Genomic DNA, 16588 nt, shown 5'->3' with positions numbered 1-16588 from the left:
TGCAAGATCCTTACAAAGGACAATTGTTTCTGTGTGTGTCTTTGCAAGTGTGTGTCCATCTGGTTGCTAGGGTTAGGAAAGAAATGTTACAATAGGCAAAACATGTAGAAGTAGGGATAAAAAAATGAAAAAAATGAAAATAAAAATACCAATTGAGAGTATGAAATAAGAAAATTAGTCTTATTGGCCTTTTCTGTTGTAACAGTGTTATACAGTACACTGGTAATAGCAGCATGGTACCAATTTTCTTGCACCCACTCAGGCCATGTGAAGGAGCTTTATAGCTGTACCAGTAAGAAGGACATTTTTGCAGTGGCAGCCTACATTGTGGTCAGGTGCACCTTGTTTGTTTAAATTTTCCTTGAGATGTGTCTAGAACTTGACTAGGGTCCAACTTGTTAATTAATTGATTTGATTAGACATCATGTGGTAAAGTCACACACCTGTGTATAGAAGATCCCACAATTCACACTGCATGTCAGCACAAAAAACAAGTCTGTGGTGGGCATAAATCAGGGAAAGGGTATAAAACCATTCCTAAAGCTTTGCTTTTTTTCCTAAGAGTACAGCAGTCTCATTAAATGAATAAAGTTTGGAACTGGCTACCGGGCTAAACAAAGTGACCAGGTAAGAAGAACCTTTGTCAGGAAGGTGACCAAGAATGCAATGGTTACTGTAGCATAGCTTTAGAAGTTTTCTTCTGAGATGAGAGAACTTGTTGAAAAAACAGCCATTTCAACAGTACTCCATTGATCAGGTCATTGAGCAAGTCACATTACCCACCTGTGCTTCAATTTGAAAAAACAAAGAAATATAACCATTTCTACCTCAAACGTTGTAAGTCGCTTTGGATAAAAGCGTTAGCCAAATAAACAAATTTAAATATAAATGTTTGTGGTAGAGTGGCTAGAAGGAAATCACTCTTGAGTAAAAGGCATATGACAGCTCACTTGGACTCTGAGAGCATGAAGAAAAAGATTCTTGGATCTGATGTTAAAAAAAAAACTGGGCAAAACTCTAAGTACAGTGTCTGAAAAAGACCAAGCACTACTTATCAGGGTGAAACAGGGTGGTGGCAGCATCATGCTATGGAAATACTTCTCAGCAGCAGATACACAGAAGCTGGTCAGAACTGAAGGAAAGATGAATGGAGCCAAATACACAGAGGCTGTTGAAGAAAACCTGCTTCACAGAGCAAATAAACTCAGACTGGGGTAGCAGATCACCTTCCAGCACAACATTGACCTGAAGCATACAGCTAAGACCTTGCTGAGGTGGCTTGCGGACAAGTCTATGTCTGTCTTTGAGTGGACCAGAAAAAAAGCCCATACTTAGACCCAATAGAACATCTATGGACAGACCTGAGGATGACAGTTTCTAGAGGCTTCCCAGCAAATCTAACATTGTTTGAGAGGATCTGCCAGGAGGAATGGGATCAATTGCCCAAATCCAGTTGTGTTAAACTTGTGGAGACATAACTAAGAATTAAGCTGTAATTGCTATCCAAGGACCATCTAAAAAGTACTGAATTACGGGTCTGAATACCTAAATGAATGGTTTCAGTTATCCAGGCAGGTGGCGCAGTGGTAGTGGTGGTGTTTTGCAATAAGGAGATTGTGAGTTTGCTTCCCGGGTCCTCCCTGCATGGAAAGCACACTGAGTGCTATATAAATATAGAATTTGAACTTCTCCAAACATGTTTTCTGTTTGTCACTGTGGGTTAATGAGTCTACATTGATGGGCAAAAATGTCAAATTTATCCTTTTAAAATTAAATCTACAATAAAGTGTACAGAATATGTGAAGGTCTGAATACTTTCTGAATTCACTGTATTCTCTATTATCTAGGGAGATTTCAGGTGGCTCATTATATTTCCTCTCACATTCATAAAGACATGCAGGCTAAGTTAACTAATGGTCCTAAATTGAGCCTGTGTTAATATGTGCTTGAATGGACTCTGAATTGGACTTGTACCTACTGCCCTGAATTGAATTAAGCAAGATTAAAACTATTACATCATGATTTTCTACGAGGGGCTGGCGCCCTGCCCAGGATTTGTTCCTGACTTGCGCCCTGTGTTGGCTGGGATTGGCTCCAGCAGAACCCTGTGACCCTGTGTTAGGATATAACAGGTTTGGATAATGATTGACGTACATCGTGATTTTAAAGAACATACTGTATTTTGTACTTGTCCTGATATTCCTTCAAAGTTTGTCTTCTATAATTAAAGCCGAATCTGTTTACTAAGTTTTATATATCATTATAGAAGTTAAAGGAGTAAGTCTGGTTTCTTGGAAATCACCAAAATGCACACAGTTTCTAATTTTAAAAGTGCATTTTATCAAGTACGATACATATATGAGCTTTCAGGCAGAAACGAAAACTGATTTATAGAATGCGAATATTATATTATGTATCTGTTATATAACAGAAAGTCTCTGATGCAGACATATCTTTTAAACAGTTTAAATAGTCTGAAGAATGATTTTATTTTTCATTTTGAAAATCTGTAGAGTTTATCTGTTTCAATTTACTAGTATGGACATTTCGACAGTGATCACTGCAGCTTGCTACTAGTTTGCTGATTCTTAAATTGAAGCTCCAAGAAAGGCACCATGTTTGAAGGCAGAGAAAGTATAAATTTACTGAGATGCAATGGGCCACACTGGCTAATCTTTAACATTAAAGGAAACCTCTACCCAAAAATGAGATTTATTTCATATGTTACTCATACCATATGGTTTGTAGCATTGGCCACATAAAAATTTCTAATCTCATGTTTAATGTAGATAGATAGAACTTTATTTGTCACCAAGGGCAAATTTGGCTTTTTACAGAAGCTCTTTAAATAAATAAATGCACACACACTATGGTCTGAGCACACACCAGAATGACTAAAAAGGAAGAACATATAAAAAGAAACAAAGAAAAAGGTCTGATTTGGCAGTCCAAATCACAGTGAGGCACTATACAGGCATATTGCTGTTTTTATAAAGAAGCTCCCATAATATTTCTTGTCACACTTCTACTGAATGAGTAGTTGGGTGAAAGTCCTCAGTGTGAGTGTGACAGAGAGAGGATGTGCAGCATTGTTCATAATGGCACTCAGTTTTGTTTTAATTCTCCCCTTTCCTTCTACCCCCAAAAGTCATGCAAAAACACAATTTCCCGTTGGGGATTAATACAATGTACCAACATACAAAAACAAAATAAATGCCTCCATTGCATCCAGTGTGTGTCCCATAATTGAGCCTGACCTTTTAATTAGCTTGATGATTTGGTGGGCCTCTCTTGAAGTGATTTTACCAGCCCAGCACATTACAGAGTTGTAGATGATATAAAATGGAGATGACAAATTCCCTGATGGAACTGATGTCTATCAAGACAAATTCTAGACCAAAGCAAGCAATATCAAAAACATCAATGAAATAAATAAAATAAATCTCATGTCACCTAAATCCACTTGACAATTCACTCAGTCATATCCTCACAAAATGCAACATGCATCCATTTTTTCCAAAGGCTTTCCTAAATTTATACTTCTGGAAAAATTGGCACAGTGCAAGCAGAGGAAACATGTTCACACAGGATATAACTTTTAAATTGAAGACCTGCCTCTACCCTTCATTCATTGGTCAGGAGTTCTGTCTGGATCTCCATAAGAATAAAAAATTTTCTTGGTTATTACAAATTACAGTAATCCCTCCTCGATCGCGGGGGTTGCGTTCCAGAACCCCCCGCGATAGGTGAAAATCCGCGAAGTAGAAACCATATGTTTGTATGGTTATTTTTATATATTTTAAGCTCTTCTAAACTCTCCCACACTGTTAACATAATTAGAGCCCTCTAGATATGAAATAACACCCTTTAGTCAAAAGTTTAAACTGTGCTCCATGACAAGACAGAGATGACAGTTCTTTCTCACAATTAAAAGAATGAAAATAGATCTTCTTCTCTTCAGGAACAGAGAATTTCAGAGAGAGAGATAGAGCGTGACAGAAAAGCAAACAATCAAAAAATCAATACGTGCTGTTGGGCATTTAAGTATGAGCACCGCGATAAAGCAGCCGCAAAGAAGGGAGCAATGTGAAGGTAGTCTTTCAGCATTTTTTAGAGTAGCCTCCGTATCTTCTAAACAAACAGCCTCTGTGCAAACAGCCCCTCTGCTCACACCCCCTCCGTCAGGAGCAGAGAACGTCAGAGAGAGAGCGAGATTAAAGCAAACAATCAAAAAATCAATACGTGCTATTGGGCCACCGCGATAAAGCGGCATTTCTTAGAGTAGCGTCCATATCTTCTAGGCAAACAGCCCCACTGCTCACACCCCCTCCGTCAGGCGCAGAGACTGTCAGAGAAAGACAGAGAAAAGCAAACAATCCGCTCGGGAAGCACATCGTATATCATTGAGGAGTTTTAGTTAATATGTAATACATGCTCTGATTGGGTAGCTTCTAAGCCATCCGCCAATAGCGTCCCTTGTATAAAATCAACTGGGCAAACAAACTGAGGAAGCGTGTAGCATAAATTAAAAGACCCATTGTCCGCAGAAACCCGCGAACCAACGAAAAATCCATGATATATATTTAGATATGCTTACATTTAAAATCCGCGATAGAGTGAAACCGCGAAAGTCGAAGCGCGATATGGCGAGGGATCACTGTACATGGAGGTTTCATTTTTGGTTGGAGTATTCCTTCAAGCAAATGGATGCACATTAAGCCACTGTAAGAGCCAATCTTTAATGTTAATAATAATGTTTAATTTCATGTGTTTGCCAAATTAAAATAGAATAAAGTTTTACAAAGTAACTTAGATAATAGTGCAATACTTTTACCCTTGTAAGCTAACTTTTAATCGAACTTTCTCAGCTATTTTAGTTATAACTGACTGTGAATTAGTCAGTTAGTAACACAGCCAGGGATAAAATTATGAAGGGAATTGGTATAGTGGGTTAAGACTGGTACTTTAGAATGAGTTCATCAGGAATACGAGGGCACAGTTGGAAACTTGTTAAGGGCAAATTTCACACAAGCATTAGGACATTTTTCTTCTAATAGAGTACCATAGACACCTGGAATAAGTGCTACCAAGTATTGTGGTAGACAGTAGGATTTTAGGGACATTCAAAACTAGACTTGATGTTATTTGGAAGAATTAAGTGAATGGGACTGGTGAGCTTTGTTGGGCTGAATGGCCGGTTCTCATCTAGACTGTTGTAATGTTCTAATGGAATATTCAATATTTGCAGGTACTGATATTGGCCTATTTAGTGAATGTCGACAAAAATGTAAAATGCATTATCCCAAATGAATGATGGAAGCAACACAATCAATGATGCTTCAGTTTTTCTTCTAGTTAAGAAGTAATGAAAAGAAATAAAAATAACAAATCAACCAAGGAAAAAATAATTAATCGCTACATATAAAAATATCCCCTGTAGTGGGCTGGCGCCCTGCCCGGGGTTTGTTTCTTGCCTTGTGCCCTGTGTTGGCTGGGATTAACTCCAGCAGACCTCCGTGACCCTGTAGTTAGGATATAGCGGGTTGGATAATAGATCGATGGATGGATATAAAAATATCAATTGAAAAACAAATACAAAGAAAGACGTACTGTGTCTTAATAGGGGATTGTTCCTTCACAATTTCCGCATCAGTTTTAATGCATGTTGGCAAAGATTCTATTGATGCCAGGAAATGTATTTAAGAGGTCTGTCACCATTCATCCACCATTTGTTTTTTTTTTTAAAATAGGTAATCCCTCAGCTGGATAGAGATCTGTTGAGCGAGATGACCATGGTGTATACCGTACTTACGCGTGAACCACGCACACTTTTTTTCCCGAAAATTATCCATCCATCCATCCATTTTCTAACCCACTGAATCCGAATACAGGGTCACGGGGGTCTGCCGGAGCCAATCCCAGCCAACAAAGGGCACAAGGCAGGAACCAATCCTGGGCAGGGTGCCAACCCACCGCAGGACACACACAAACACACCCACACACCAAGCACACACTAGGGCCAATTTAGAATCGCCAATCCACCTAACCTGCATGTCTTTGGATTGTGGGAGGAAACCGGCGCCGGAGGAAACCCCGCAGACACGGGAGAACATGCAAACTCCACGCAGGGAGGACCCGGGAAGCGAACCCGGGCCTCCTAACTGCGAGGCAGCAGCGCTACCACTGCGCCACCGTGCCGCCCCTCCCGAAAATTATCATTAGAAAATCAGGTGCGTGTCATACACGAGGAAATGTAATTCTGTAATGTTTACTTCTTCTGCTTGGGCTCGCTCGCTCTCTCTCTCTCTCTCTTGCTCACGCACTTGCTCACTCGCTCTCTCGCTCGCTTGAGCACTCGCACTCTCTCTCTCTCGCTCGCTTGCTTGCGCTCTCTCTCTAAACACTTCCTATACAATCACAACACGCATTGTACACGGGGCAAAACGATTTTCCCGATTTTCTTTGTAAAAATTAGGGTGCCTGTCTTACACGAGTAAATACGGTAATTAACAAATTATCATATGATTCAAACTACTTTGAACATTAGTGTATTGTAGGAGAAGGCTGGATAACCCAGAATTGCTTGAGATTTATTGGCTTATGCCTTGTCTAAAGTGGAATGAGTGGGCCTAATCCAGGCTAGTATTAATGTACTCCACAACATACAAGAGCCCCCAGAGAGAGCTTGCAGATTTCTTTTGATGTGTACTAAACAGGTACTCATCTGCTTGTTGAGATCACCCGAAAGGAGAGTTCAGTTCACCATACAACTTTTTTTTTTGATTACTTATTATTTTATTATTTCATTATTTATTACTCACTGTTTATGTGGTTATTGCACCCCTTTACCAGAGAAATGTAACAAGGGATTTGTCCACTGGATTCAAGTCTTAGTGTCGTTCATTGTGAAATTCTCAAAAAGCTATTGTTGGTGCTTCCTTCTTCTAGCAGAAATATTTGTAGACAAACAATCCAAAATTTCTTGATGTTTTATATTTCTGTGTATCTTAAATTAATTCACACACATCATATTCATGTGTTTGTGCTTTAATCCAAATAAAACTCTAATTTGATCCTATTCTTTCCAACTTGAGTACCTTAGCAGCCGTTCTAAATGCAGCATCAGCAAGGTGCGCAGTCTTTATAACTTGAGTTCTTGTCAAACACTGCTCAACAATTCAGAATTCCCACAATGGCCCTGAAATCTTTCCATTAGTAATAGGAAACAACATAATGGGATGTCAGTGTCTTAAGTTGAGAAACCAAACATTTGTAGAAAGACCAGCTTTCAATATAATTTGTGTTTCTCATTTTCTTACAGCAAGCAAATTTCAACAGTTAGTTCTGTATGTCTTAATCTTATTAAAAGTCAATGGTTTGAATTATAATTAGTGTTTATAAAAAAGTACTGTCAGAATGATCTTAAATACTGACACTGAACAGCAAATCATTTGAATTTCATGACAAGAATAAAGGAAACAATTAAGCCATACGGCCAATTCCTGAATTGAAGAGTTTAACAGTAACTTTTGTGTGTTCTGCTACTAACATTTTATATCATTAGTATGGTGTTTATTATGTTTACAGCAGTGCCTCACCTCTAATTAATTTGTATTTATTTTTGTCATTTTCTCCTGCACTTTCACCTTATCTTTTTCCTCATTTTTCAATGGCTCCTTCATCTTAATTGTGTTCTGTGCCAGCAGTCTTATTGTAGAGCTCTAAGGTAATGTGATCATTAGGGCCATGGTTGTCTGTCTGCCACTTGTCCTTTGCTGTTGCATTTCCAATTGTAGATGTGACATTCCTTTTTATCTCAATCCCTAGCATGTTTGCTTTTTGTGTTCTCTTCTATTTAAAAGGTTTCTTTTTAACACATATTCACATTGTAGTTTTTTTGCCTTTCAGGGTTTTACTTTCTGAATTGGCTTTTTGGTTTTGGTTGCTACCGCCAAGTTATTTTGTTAAATTTTTGCTGTTATTTATTCTTTGTTTTTGATTGTGTGGCAGATGACAAGGGACTTTACCCCACCGGGAAACCTGGAGAAGGGAAGGACTGGGAGAGGGGTAATATCTTCACAGGGATGCAAAAGGGCAGCACTCCTGGATTGCATCAGGGCCACGGATACAGAGCTGGGAGGCTCAACCCTGTGGGGGTCCATGGCCACCGCCAGGGGGTGCCTGGACAGCTCTGGAGACTTGGCATGCAGCATTTCCTCCACACCCGGAAGTGCAGTCAGAAGAGGAGCTGAACTTACATGCAGCACTTCTGCCTCACCCAGAAGTGCTGCCGGATGTTAATTAGGAAGAACCTGAAGCAACTTCCGGGAGCAGTATAAAGGAGGCCGCCTCACTCCACTTGGGGAGCCGGGGTCGGGAGGCAAAGGATGGAGCTTACGGTGGGAGGAGTGGAGGTGGCGGAAGAGAAGTAAATGAGATAGCAGAGAAGGGACTGAGAATATTGGTGGCGATTTGTGCACTGTGGACATTGTGTGCAGAACTGTAAAAATAAAATGTGTGCATTTTGGGACATTTGGCGTACGTGTCTGGGTTTCATGTTCCACAATTGTTTAGATCAGATGTTGGACAATATTTGTAATCTCAACGCAAACTGCACAAGCTTTATATAATTCACCAATTTTGCACTTCACCAGCTATAAAATGCACACTACAAGGGCATATAGTCTTAGTCTGCTGTTAGTCTTGACCTGCTGGTCAACTGTACATTGATAGAATGCTAAACTCAACAAGTAGTCCTGTTACTATAAGCGTGTACAAAGTCAAGACCATCTTCCCAAATAGAGTATGACCCATTATGTTTGAACAGGACTGATATGGTCACAGATTTCTCAAAATGTCAGCTGTCACACATTGACGCATGGAAGATGGCAGTCCATGGGCTTCACTAAAGATATCTCTATGCCAGACAAGGGATTGTCAATGCACAATAACATGTTTTCTGCTTACTCTGTAGACCTTCTGAAGGAAATCCCACCTAACCTCACTCCAAGCTCCAGCTCCAGCTCCAGCTCCAGCTCCAACCTCACATCTGGCTCCAGCTCTGGTCTCACTTCTGGCTCTACCCCTGAAAGCACTCCCTTTCCTGACTACCCTATATAAACCCACCATGTTTTGTGTTTCAGTTAGTTTAGTTGTAGACTTAGTCTATTAAGGCTACTCTTTTGTGTTCAACAAGAATTCTTTTGTTCAAGTATTGTGGGAGTTGGGGGCTACCCCAAAACATTTTCTTGTTTTTCTGTCTCCTTCTTAGACAACAAAGAAAGGAACTGTGTTTACTGGCTGTGCTCTACTGTGCTCTCACACTACAAAGAAAACCTAAAGGTGATATTGGACCCACGAATGGTTGAGGAGCTGACAAGACACTCTATTTTACAACAACAATTGGAGGTACGTAATCGATGTAATTTACCTTTGTGTGTGTTTATTTTGGCATCTTCAAGTAAATGTTTCCTAAAATACTTCTGTCGTTGGCCATTTAGCTCTATGCGTGATGCTAGATGATAGCTTTTTGAAATCAAAAGTGAAAATAAGCATAACAACAATAACTAACTTATTCCAACTTTAGTAGTGTAAAGAAAAAACTTTTAATCCTTGTGCAAAATTTTCCCTTAACTAATTTCTTATCTCCGCCCAGTATTCTAGTTAAAGAACTTATTTTAAAGTAATAGACCACACTAATTTCTTTCAAAATGTTGAACACATTGTTACCCTTTAAATCTCTTGTTTGTTTAAATTGAAAACGTTCAACTCCTTCAGTCTTTCCTCATAGCTCATACCTTGCAGTACTAGAATAGGTCTAGGAGCTATTCTATAAATTTTCTTTATCACTGTTATATATATTTTGTGAAATGGCGATGCAAACATCACAAAATATTCCAGATAAATATAGGAGATTATGAGTGCATGGGCAGTTGGGTCTGCCAAAAGATTCCTTAAAGTGGTCCAAGAGTTTATTTTAATATTATTTTGATAATCTCAAGGTCAAGTCAGGATTTTCTCCCAGGGACAAATAAAATTCAATCAATTTGCATTTTTATATGGTTTGGAAAAATTCATAGGAGGTGATCCTTCATCAATACACATCAAATGTGAAATCTTGTGACTAACATATACAATATGTGTGGAATAAACTATACAGAATTTTAAATTTTTCTCTATTATTATTGATTATAAATGCTTAGCATATTTATGCAGATGCATTTAGGCTTGTGGGCTTGTGTGCCATGCCCCATTGCTCTCCTTGAGAAGTCCTTATGAATCATGAATGCATGGAAACAGTATCTGAATCCTGAAAGGTACTATAAGTAGGCATACCACCAACTAAAAGCTTTCCATGTTTTAAATTTATTACAAGGCAGAACTTGCAAGAATTGTCAATTACTCATTGAAAATGCAAAATGATGATTTCTTTTGACTCTTGTCAGCTCTGTAATTGACTCTTTATAGCCTTATTTATTGCATTTGACAAACACAATCTGTTTTCTCCCATGTCGGTTGTTAAATATCAGATTAGTACCTGCTTTTGATCTATTTTTACTTTCACAGCATAAAACACATCTGCTAAGTTTTAGTGAACACTTGGATCTTGATAATTATAAAACCACATCAGCGTAAAAAAACTAATAAAGTGTAAATTATGACTTTGTTGACAGCAAAAACTGTAAAACTAAAATATGAATATAAACATTAAATATAAGATTGTTTTATTTTAATTAATTGTGGTTTCAGTGCTATAATTCAAGCATAATAAATAATCTCTATTTTAAATAATAAAATAACTTTCAGTCACACTTTTGAATATGTATGTTTGTACAAAATGTATTTAGCTACTGTTTAGTTTTGTAACAATTAATCTGGCTGAACAGTAAATTAAGTCCCGGTTTCTTGTATGTATATTTATTTTAGTATTGTTCCATACTTTAACATAAAATGCATAGTTTCGCAGATTTGGCATACTAACATGATATATTTAATACTGAATTATACTCAAAGTTGTATCAAGGATTAATATGACTCATCCATTTATTTTCAGTGCCTGCATTATATCCATAGGAGGCCATTGGCTGTCAAGGCATTTCCTGACAGGTAAGGCAGCAAAATACATTTTTAACAGGATGCAGTTGGCAGATATAACTATTATAGGCTATATATTCTTAATCATTTACCTTTATAGTTGGCAGATATAACTATTATAGGCTATATACATTCTTAATCATTTACCTTTATATGTGATTTTGAAGTGCCTTTGAATAAACTTTCTTCTATGACCACAGCTTTTCAAAAGCATTTTAATTAATCTGCACGTGTCTTTTTACCGTTTAATGTTATTACACTTCTGCTAATTGTGGAAATGTCATTTTTGTTTAATGTGGGACATTTTAAATGTGTGTAATTTTCTTGCATGCACTGAAGTAGGTTCTCAACAACACTCTGAGGGTCTCACCAGACGATCCGCTGTTTCTAGTATCAAAGTATTTGGCTGTTGAAATTCAGGTTTCACAAAGTTCTGTACAGTGCCTATAAAATGCATTCATTTTTTGGAAGTTTTCACATTTTATTATAATATAAAGCCATCCAAACATGCTTTTATTTATTTTATATAACTGTTACAAAGGTGATCATAGGGGAAACTAAGCACTGGAGGAAAGATGTTGTTTTGCTAAAATAGTATTATAGAATGAATTCGTGAAATAGTTTGGGGGTTAGTGAACTAAACTGTTTTGTTATTGGGCAGATAGTTATTATATTGAAGTGAAATCGCTAAAGAAATGTTGTTGTTTAACAAATCGACACTATGTGAACACTTTTTAGAGTGCCTATAAAAAAGTATTTACCACATTTTATTTTTATACCAAATTGAGTCACAATGGATTTAATTTGCCTTTGTCAATGATCAACAGAAAAAGACGCTTTAATGTCAATGTAAAAACAGAGCTGTACAAAGTACTCTAAAGTAATTACATATATAAAGCACAAAATCATTGCTTGCATCATTTTTTGACTTCTTTAACACAACACCCTAAAATCATTACTGGTGCATTCAATTGGTCTAGAAGTCACAGAATTAGTTCAATGGGTCAACTGGCATTTCAATTGATTGAAGTCTAAATGAATCTTACCTTAATGGCCCAACTTGTGATCAGTTGTGAACCTACATTTTTGGGGCCCATTTGCAACGTGCAGCAAGGTCTGGGTAACCACTGTTATTTTCTTCAAAAGGTTTCCTCCATGACAGATCAACACACATTAAAATAAATAAAAAATAACCACTACCTAAAGAGGTTTTAAAATGTCCTTCTCATACAGTAGACATCCAACATTTTTACGCAATGTGGGCTAAAGACGCTTGTGGGGCCCTTCTGGGATTAGGAGTCCTGAAGCTAAAGCTTCAATACTTTCATAGTATATCCGCCCCCACTTGTGGTAAACCAGTATGGAGGCCTACCATAATGAAGACAAAAATAACAGGCCAAACAAATCAGTTAAAAGGAGGTTGAAAATTACATTTCAGGTGATGCAGACAAAATATCCAAGACATTGAATATCCATTGGAGTCCTGTTAAATCAATCATTAAGAAATGGAAGAGTATGGTATGTCTATAGATCTGCCTAGAACAGGTTGTCCACAAAGCCTGAGTGATTGGGCACGAAGATGACTAGTGACAGAGGCCAATAGACCTCTGAGAACTGTGAAAAGTTACAAGCTACAGTTGCTGAGATTGGAGAGATTGTGCAGACAACAACTGTTGCCCGGGTGCTTTACCAGTCACAGTTTTATGAGACAGTGGCAAATAAATAAAACACAATCATAAAACTTCTCCAAACCAATAAACACCATATACAATCCTTTATGTTTTTCTCAGTGTTTCTCTATGAGCGGTCTTAATGCAAAGACGGCATCAGTTGTTCCTCTCCCTGGCATAAAACCAAACTCCCCTATGGTGGTCTCTTCCCTTAGCCTTCTCTCTATAACCCTTTACCAGGTTTACATTGTTATAGACATCAGTTCTATCACTTTTATCCACCCGATGTATTCATTAAGTTTATTTTTATTTATCAATCAATCAACATTTATTTATATAGCACATTTTCATACAAAAAAAATGTAGCTCAAAGTGCTTTACAAAATGAATAGAAAAATAGAAGACACAATAAAAAATAAACATGTCAACATTAATTAACATAGAATAAGTAAGGTCCGATGGCCAGGGTGGACAGAAAAAACAAAAAAACTCCAAAAGCTGGAGAAAAAAAATAAAATCTGTAGGGGTTCCAGACCACGAGACTGCCCAGTCACCTCTGGGCAATCTACCTAACATAAATCAAACAGTCCTCTTTGTATTTAGGGTTTTCATGGAAGGACCTGATGATGATGGTCACGTAGACTTCTGGCTTTCAGTCCATCAATGTTGGTGCATCATGATGCTTTGAGTCTGCGCCACCACCACAAAGAAACCGGAAAAAGAAACAGAAGAGAGAGTTGGGGTCAGTACGGATTTTAGAGCCACCATGAATAGTTATTGTGATGAATTGAACATACAGAGTATCAGTATTAAGTTAAAGTGAAGTTATAAAAAAGCCATGTTAAAGTAATGTGTCTTCAGCAGTGTTTTAAAGAGCTCTACTGTATCAGCCTGGCGAATTCCTATTGGTAGGCGATTACAAATTTTAGGTGCATAACAGCAGAAGGCCGCCTCACCACTTCTTTTAAGTTTAGCTTTTGGAATTATAAGGAGACACTCATTTGAAGATCTAAGGTTACGATTTGGAATATAAGGTGTCAGACATTCCGATATATAAGATGGAGCGCGATTATTTAAGGCTTTATAAACCATAAGCAGTAGTTTAAAGTCAATCCTGAATGACACAGGCAACCAGTGTAGTGACATCAAAACTGGAGAAATGTGTTCGGATTTTCTTTTCCTAGTTAGGATTCTAGCAGCTGCATTCTGCACTCGTTGCAAGTTATTTATGTCTTTTTTGGGTAGTCTTGAGAGGAGTTCGTTACAGTAATCTAGTCGACTGAAAACAAACGCGTGAATTAATTTCTCAGCATCTTTCAATGATATAAGAGGTCTAACTTTTACTGTGTTTCTTAAGTGAAAAAATGCTGTCCTAGTGGTCTGATGAATATGCGATTTAAAATTCAGATTACAGTCAACAGTTACCCCTAAGTTTTTTACTTCCATCTTAACTTTTAATCCTAATGCATCAAGTTTATTTCTGATAACCTCATTGAATCCATTATTGCCAATTACTAAAATTTCAGTTTTTTCTTTATTTAGTTTGAGAAAATTACTATTCATCCATTCAGAAATACCAGTAAGACATTGTGTAAGTGTATCGAAAGAGTCAGAGTCATCAGGTGCTATTGATAAGTACAGCTGTGTGTCATCAGCATAGCTGTGGTAACTCACGTTGTGCCCCGTGATAATCTGACCTAACGGAAGCATGTAGATTGAGAGCCTTGTGGAACACCATATAGGATATCATGTGTCTTTGAGATGTGATTACCACAACTAACAAAGAATTTTCTACCAGCCAGGTAGGATTCAAACCAATTTAAGACACTGGCAGAGAGGCCAACCCATTGACTAAGGCGATTTCCAAGAATATTGTGATCAATGGTGTCAAATGCAGCACTCAGATCTAAGAGAATGAGAACAGATAAATGGCCTCTGTCTGCATTTACCCGCAAGTCATTTACTACTTTAACAAGTGCAGTTTCTGTGCTGTGATTTGTTCTGAAGCCTGACTGAAATTTATCAAGATGTATGTATTTATGTATTGATTGATTGATTGATTGGCTGTATTATTTGTCCTATGAGTCTGTATTCTTGTTTTTTTATGTTTGTGCTGAAATTCCCTATGGTATTAATAAAGTTTTATTTGTCTATCAATATTTTCCACAATCCCGAATATCACCTTTCTCCTTATAAATGGTATAACACCCTTAAACCCACTCAATTCAAGACCAGAGTCTATTCTATGGATGCAATGCAAAATAATAATTGTGTAAGTTTTAAAAAACAGGCACAATTTACAAAGGAAAAATTAACCATCTGTCCATTGTGAAGCCTTGTGGTGAACCGTGTTCAGGGTCCCGTGGCAGTGCAGGATATTTAAAATAAAAACAGTATGCATCAGGCTGGTGGGGATGGGTGTATGATACAGTGAAGCAGTACGGCTGTGAGGTATTTAGTAGGGAAGCAAACTGAATACTTGTTGACGCGGGTGTGTGATCAGCTCAGCTGTTCCCCATTGATGCTCCATGGGTCATTAGGCAGAGTACCTGCTCCCACAAGAGTATAAAAGAGCCTTAGTAGAGAAGCAAAGGAGTGGATCATGAACGAAAAAAGGAAAGAAACTAAAAGGAAGCTGAGTAAAATCCAGGTGAAGGTTTGTAGTAGAGAAAGAGTGAAGATCAGGAGAGTGAGCCTGCGTGATAGACCATTATAGCAAGGAGGCTGGTGGCCCCATGAAGGAGTGAAGACAATGGCACTCCAGCGGCAGGTTGCTATTGCTGAGCAATGTTAGAGGAGCAAGGTTATTTGAGCGCTCCAGGGGTCCTGCTGCACCAAAGGCAGGTGGAAAGATGGTTGGAGACCACCCCCTAGTTTCCCAACGGTGACCGACTAAGGTGACTGGGATAAGATCTGGAGTGGTTACCATGCCAGACGGCATATCTTCCCTGCTGCAGAGATCCGATGAGTAAGCGGGGCAGTCAGGGAAAAGAAAGGCACTGGGGTTCACTGGAGAATGGAAAGAAAACCATCTCGATTAATTGTGGTTTATGCTTGATTTCAATCCTTAGGGAATTAATTTATTTATGCATTGATTTTAACTCCCACAAAGAGAACTAGATTTTATTATGGATTTACTGGCTATTTATTTAATGAAGACCGCACTGCAGTTATTCATTTGGAAAATGCTTTTATACTGAATAAATAAGCACAATATACTTTTACGCCAACCATTGCTTGTTTATGTGTTCTTATTGACCTAGCCATCCTGGTCATGACTATCAATGACACAGGTTCAAGAAGATGGCAAGCTGTCAGCAACCTGAGAATCAAAACCCCGCTTAATCCAAGTAGGGGTATGTATAATTATATTTATAATGCACCACCAACTCCCACAGGCCCTACTCCTACTTGAACAAAGCCACCACCACAGTCAGGATAATGTTCTTTGACTTTTACAGTTCTTTTAACACCATTCTGCATCATCAAGTGTTCAAAAAGTTCAACCTTTGAATCTTGTTGTCCCCTCAAACTTCTGGTTCGTGGATTACCTGACCAACAGACAGCAGTTTGTGAGGTTTAGGGACTGTGTGTTAGAAATGGTGGGAACTTTCCTGTCTCCCTTACTGTTCATCCTCTACACAAAAGACTTTTACCACAATACCAGCGCTTTCCATCCATAGAGATTCTCAGATGACTCCTCCATCATAGGCTGCATTAATAATGGAGACGAGTCAGAGTACAGGGAAATTGTGGAGGACTTTGTCTTGTGGTCCAGGGACAACAAACTGAAACTCAACATCAGCAAGACAAAAGAGCTGATG

The sequence above is a fragment of the Polypterus senegalus genome, chromosome 15 (assembly GCF_016835505.1).
Source record: "Polypterus senegalus isolate Bchr_013 chromosome 15, ASM1683550v1, whole genome shotgun sequence".
NCBI classification, from domain to species: domain Eukaryota; kingdom Metazoa; phylum Chordata; class Cladistia; order Polypteriformes; family Polypteridae; genus Polypterus; species Polypterus senegalus.
This window is presented reverse-complemented; position numbering follows the sequence as displayed.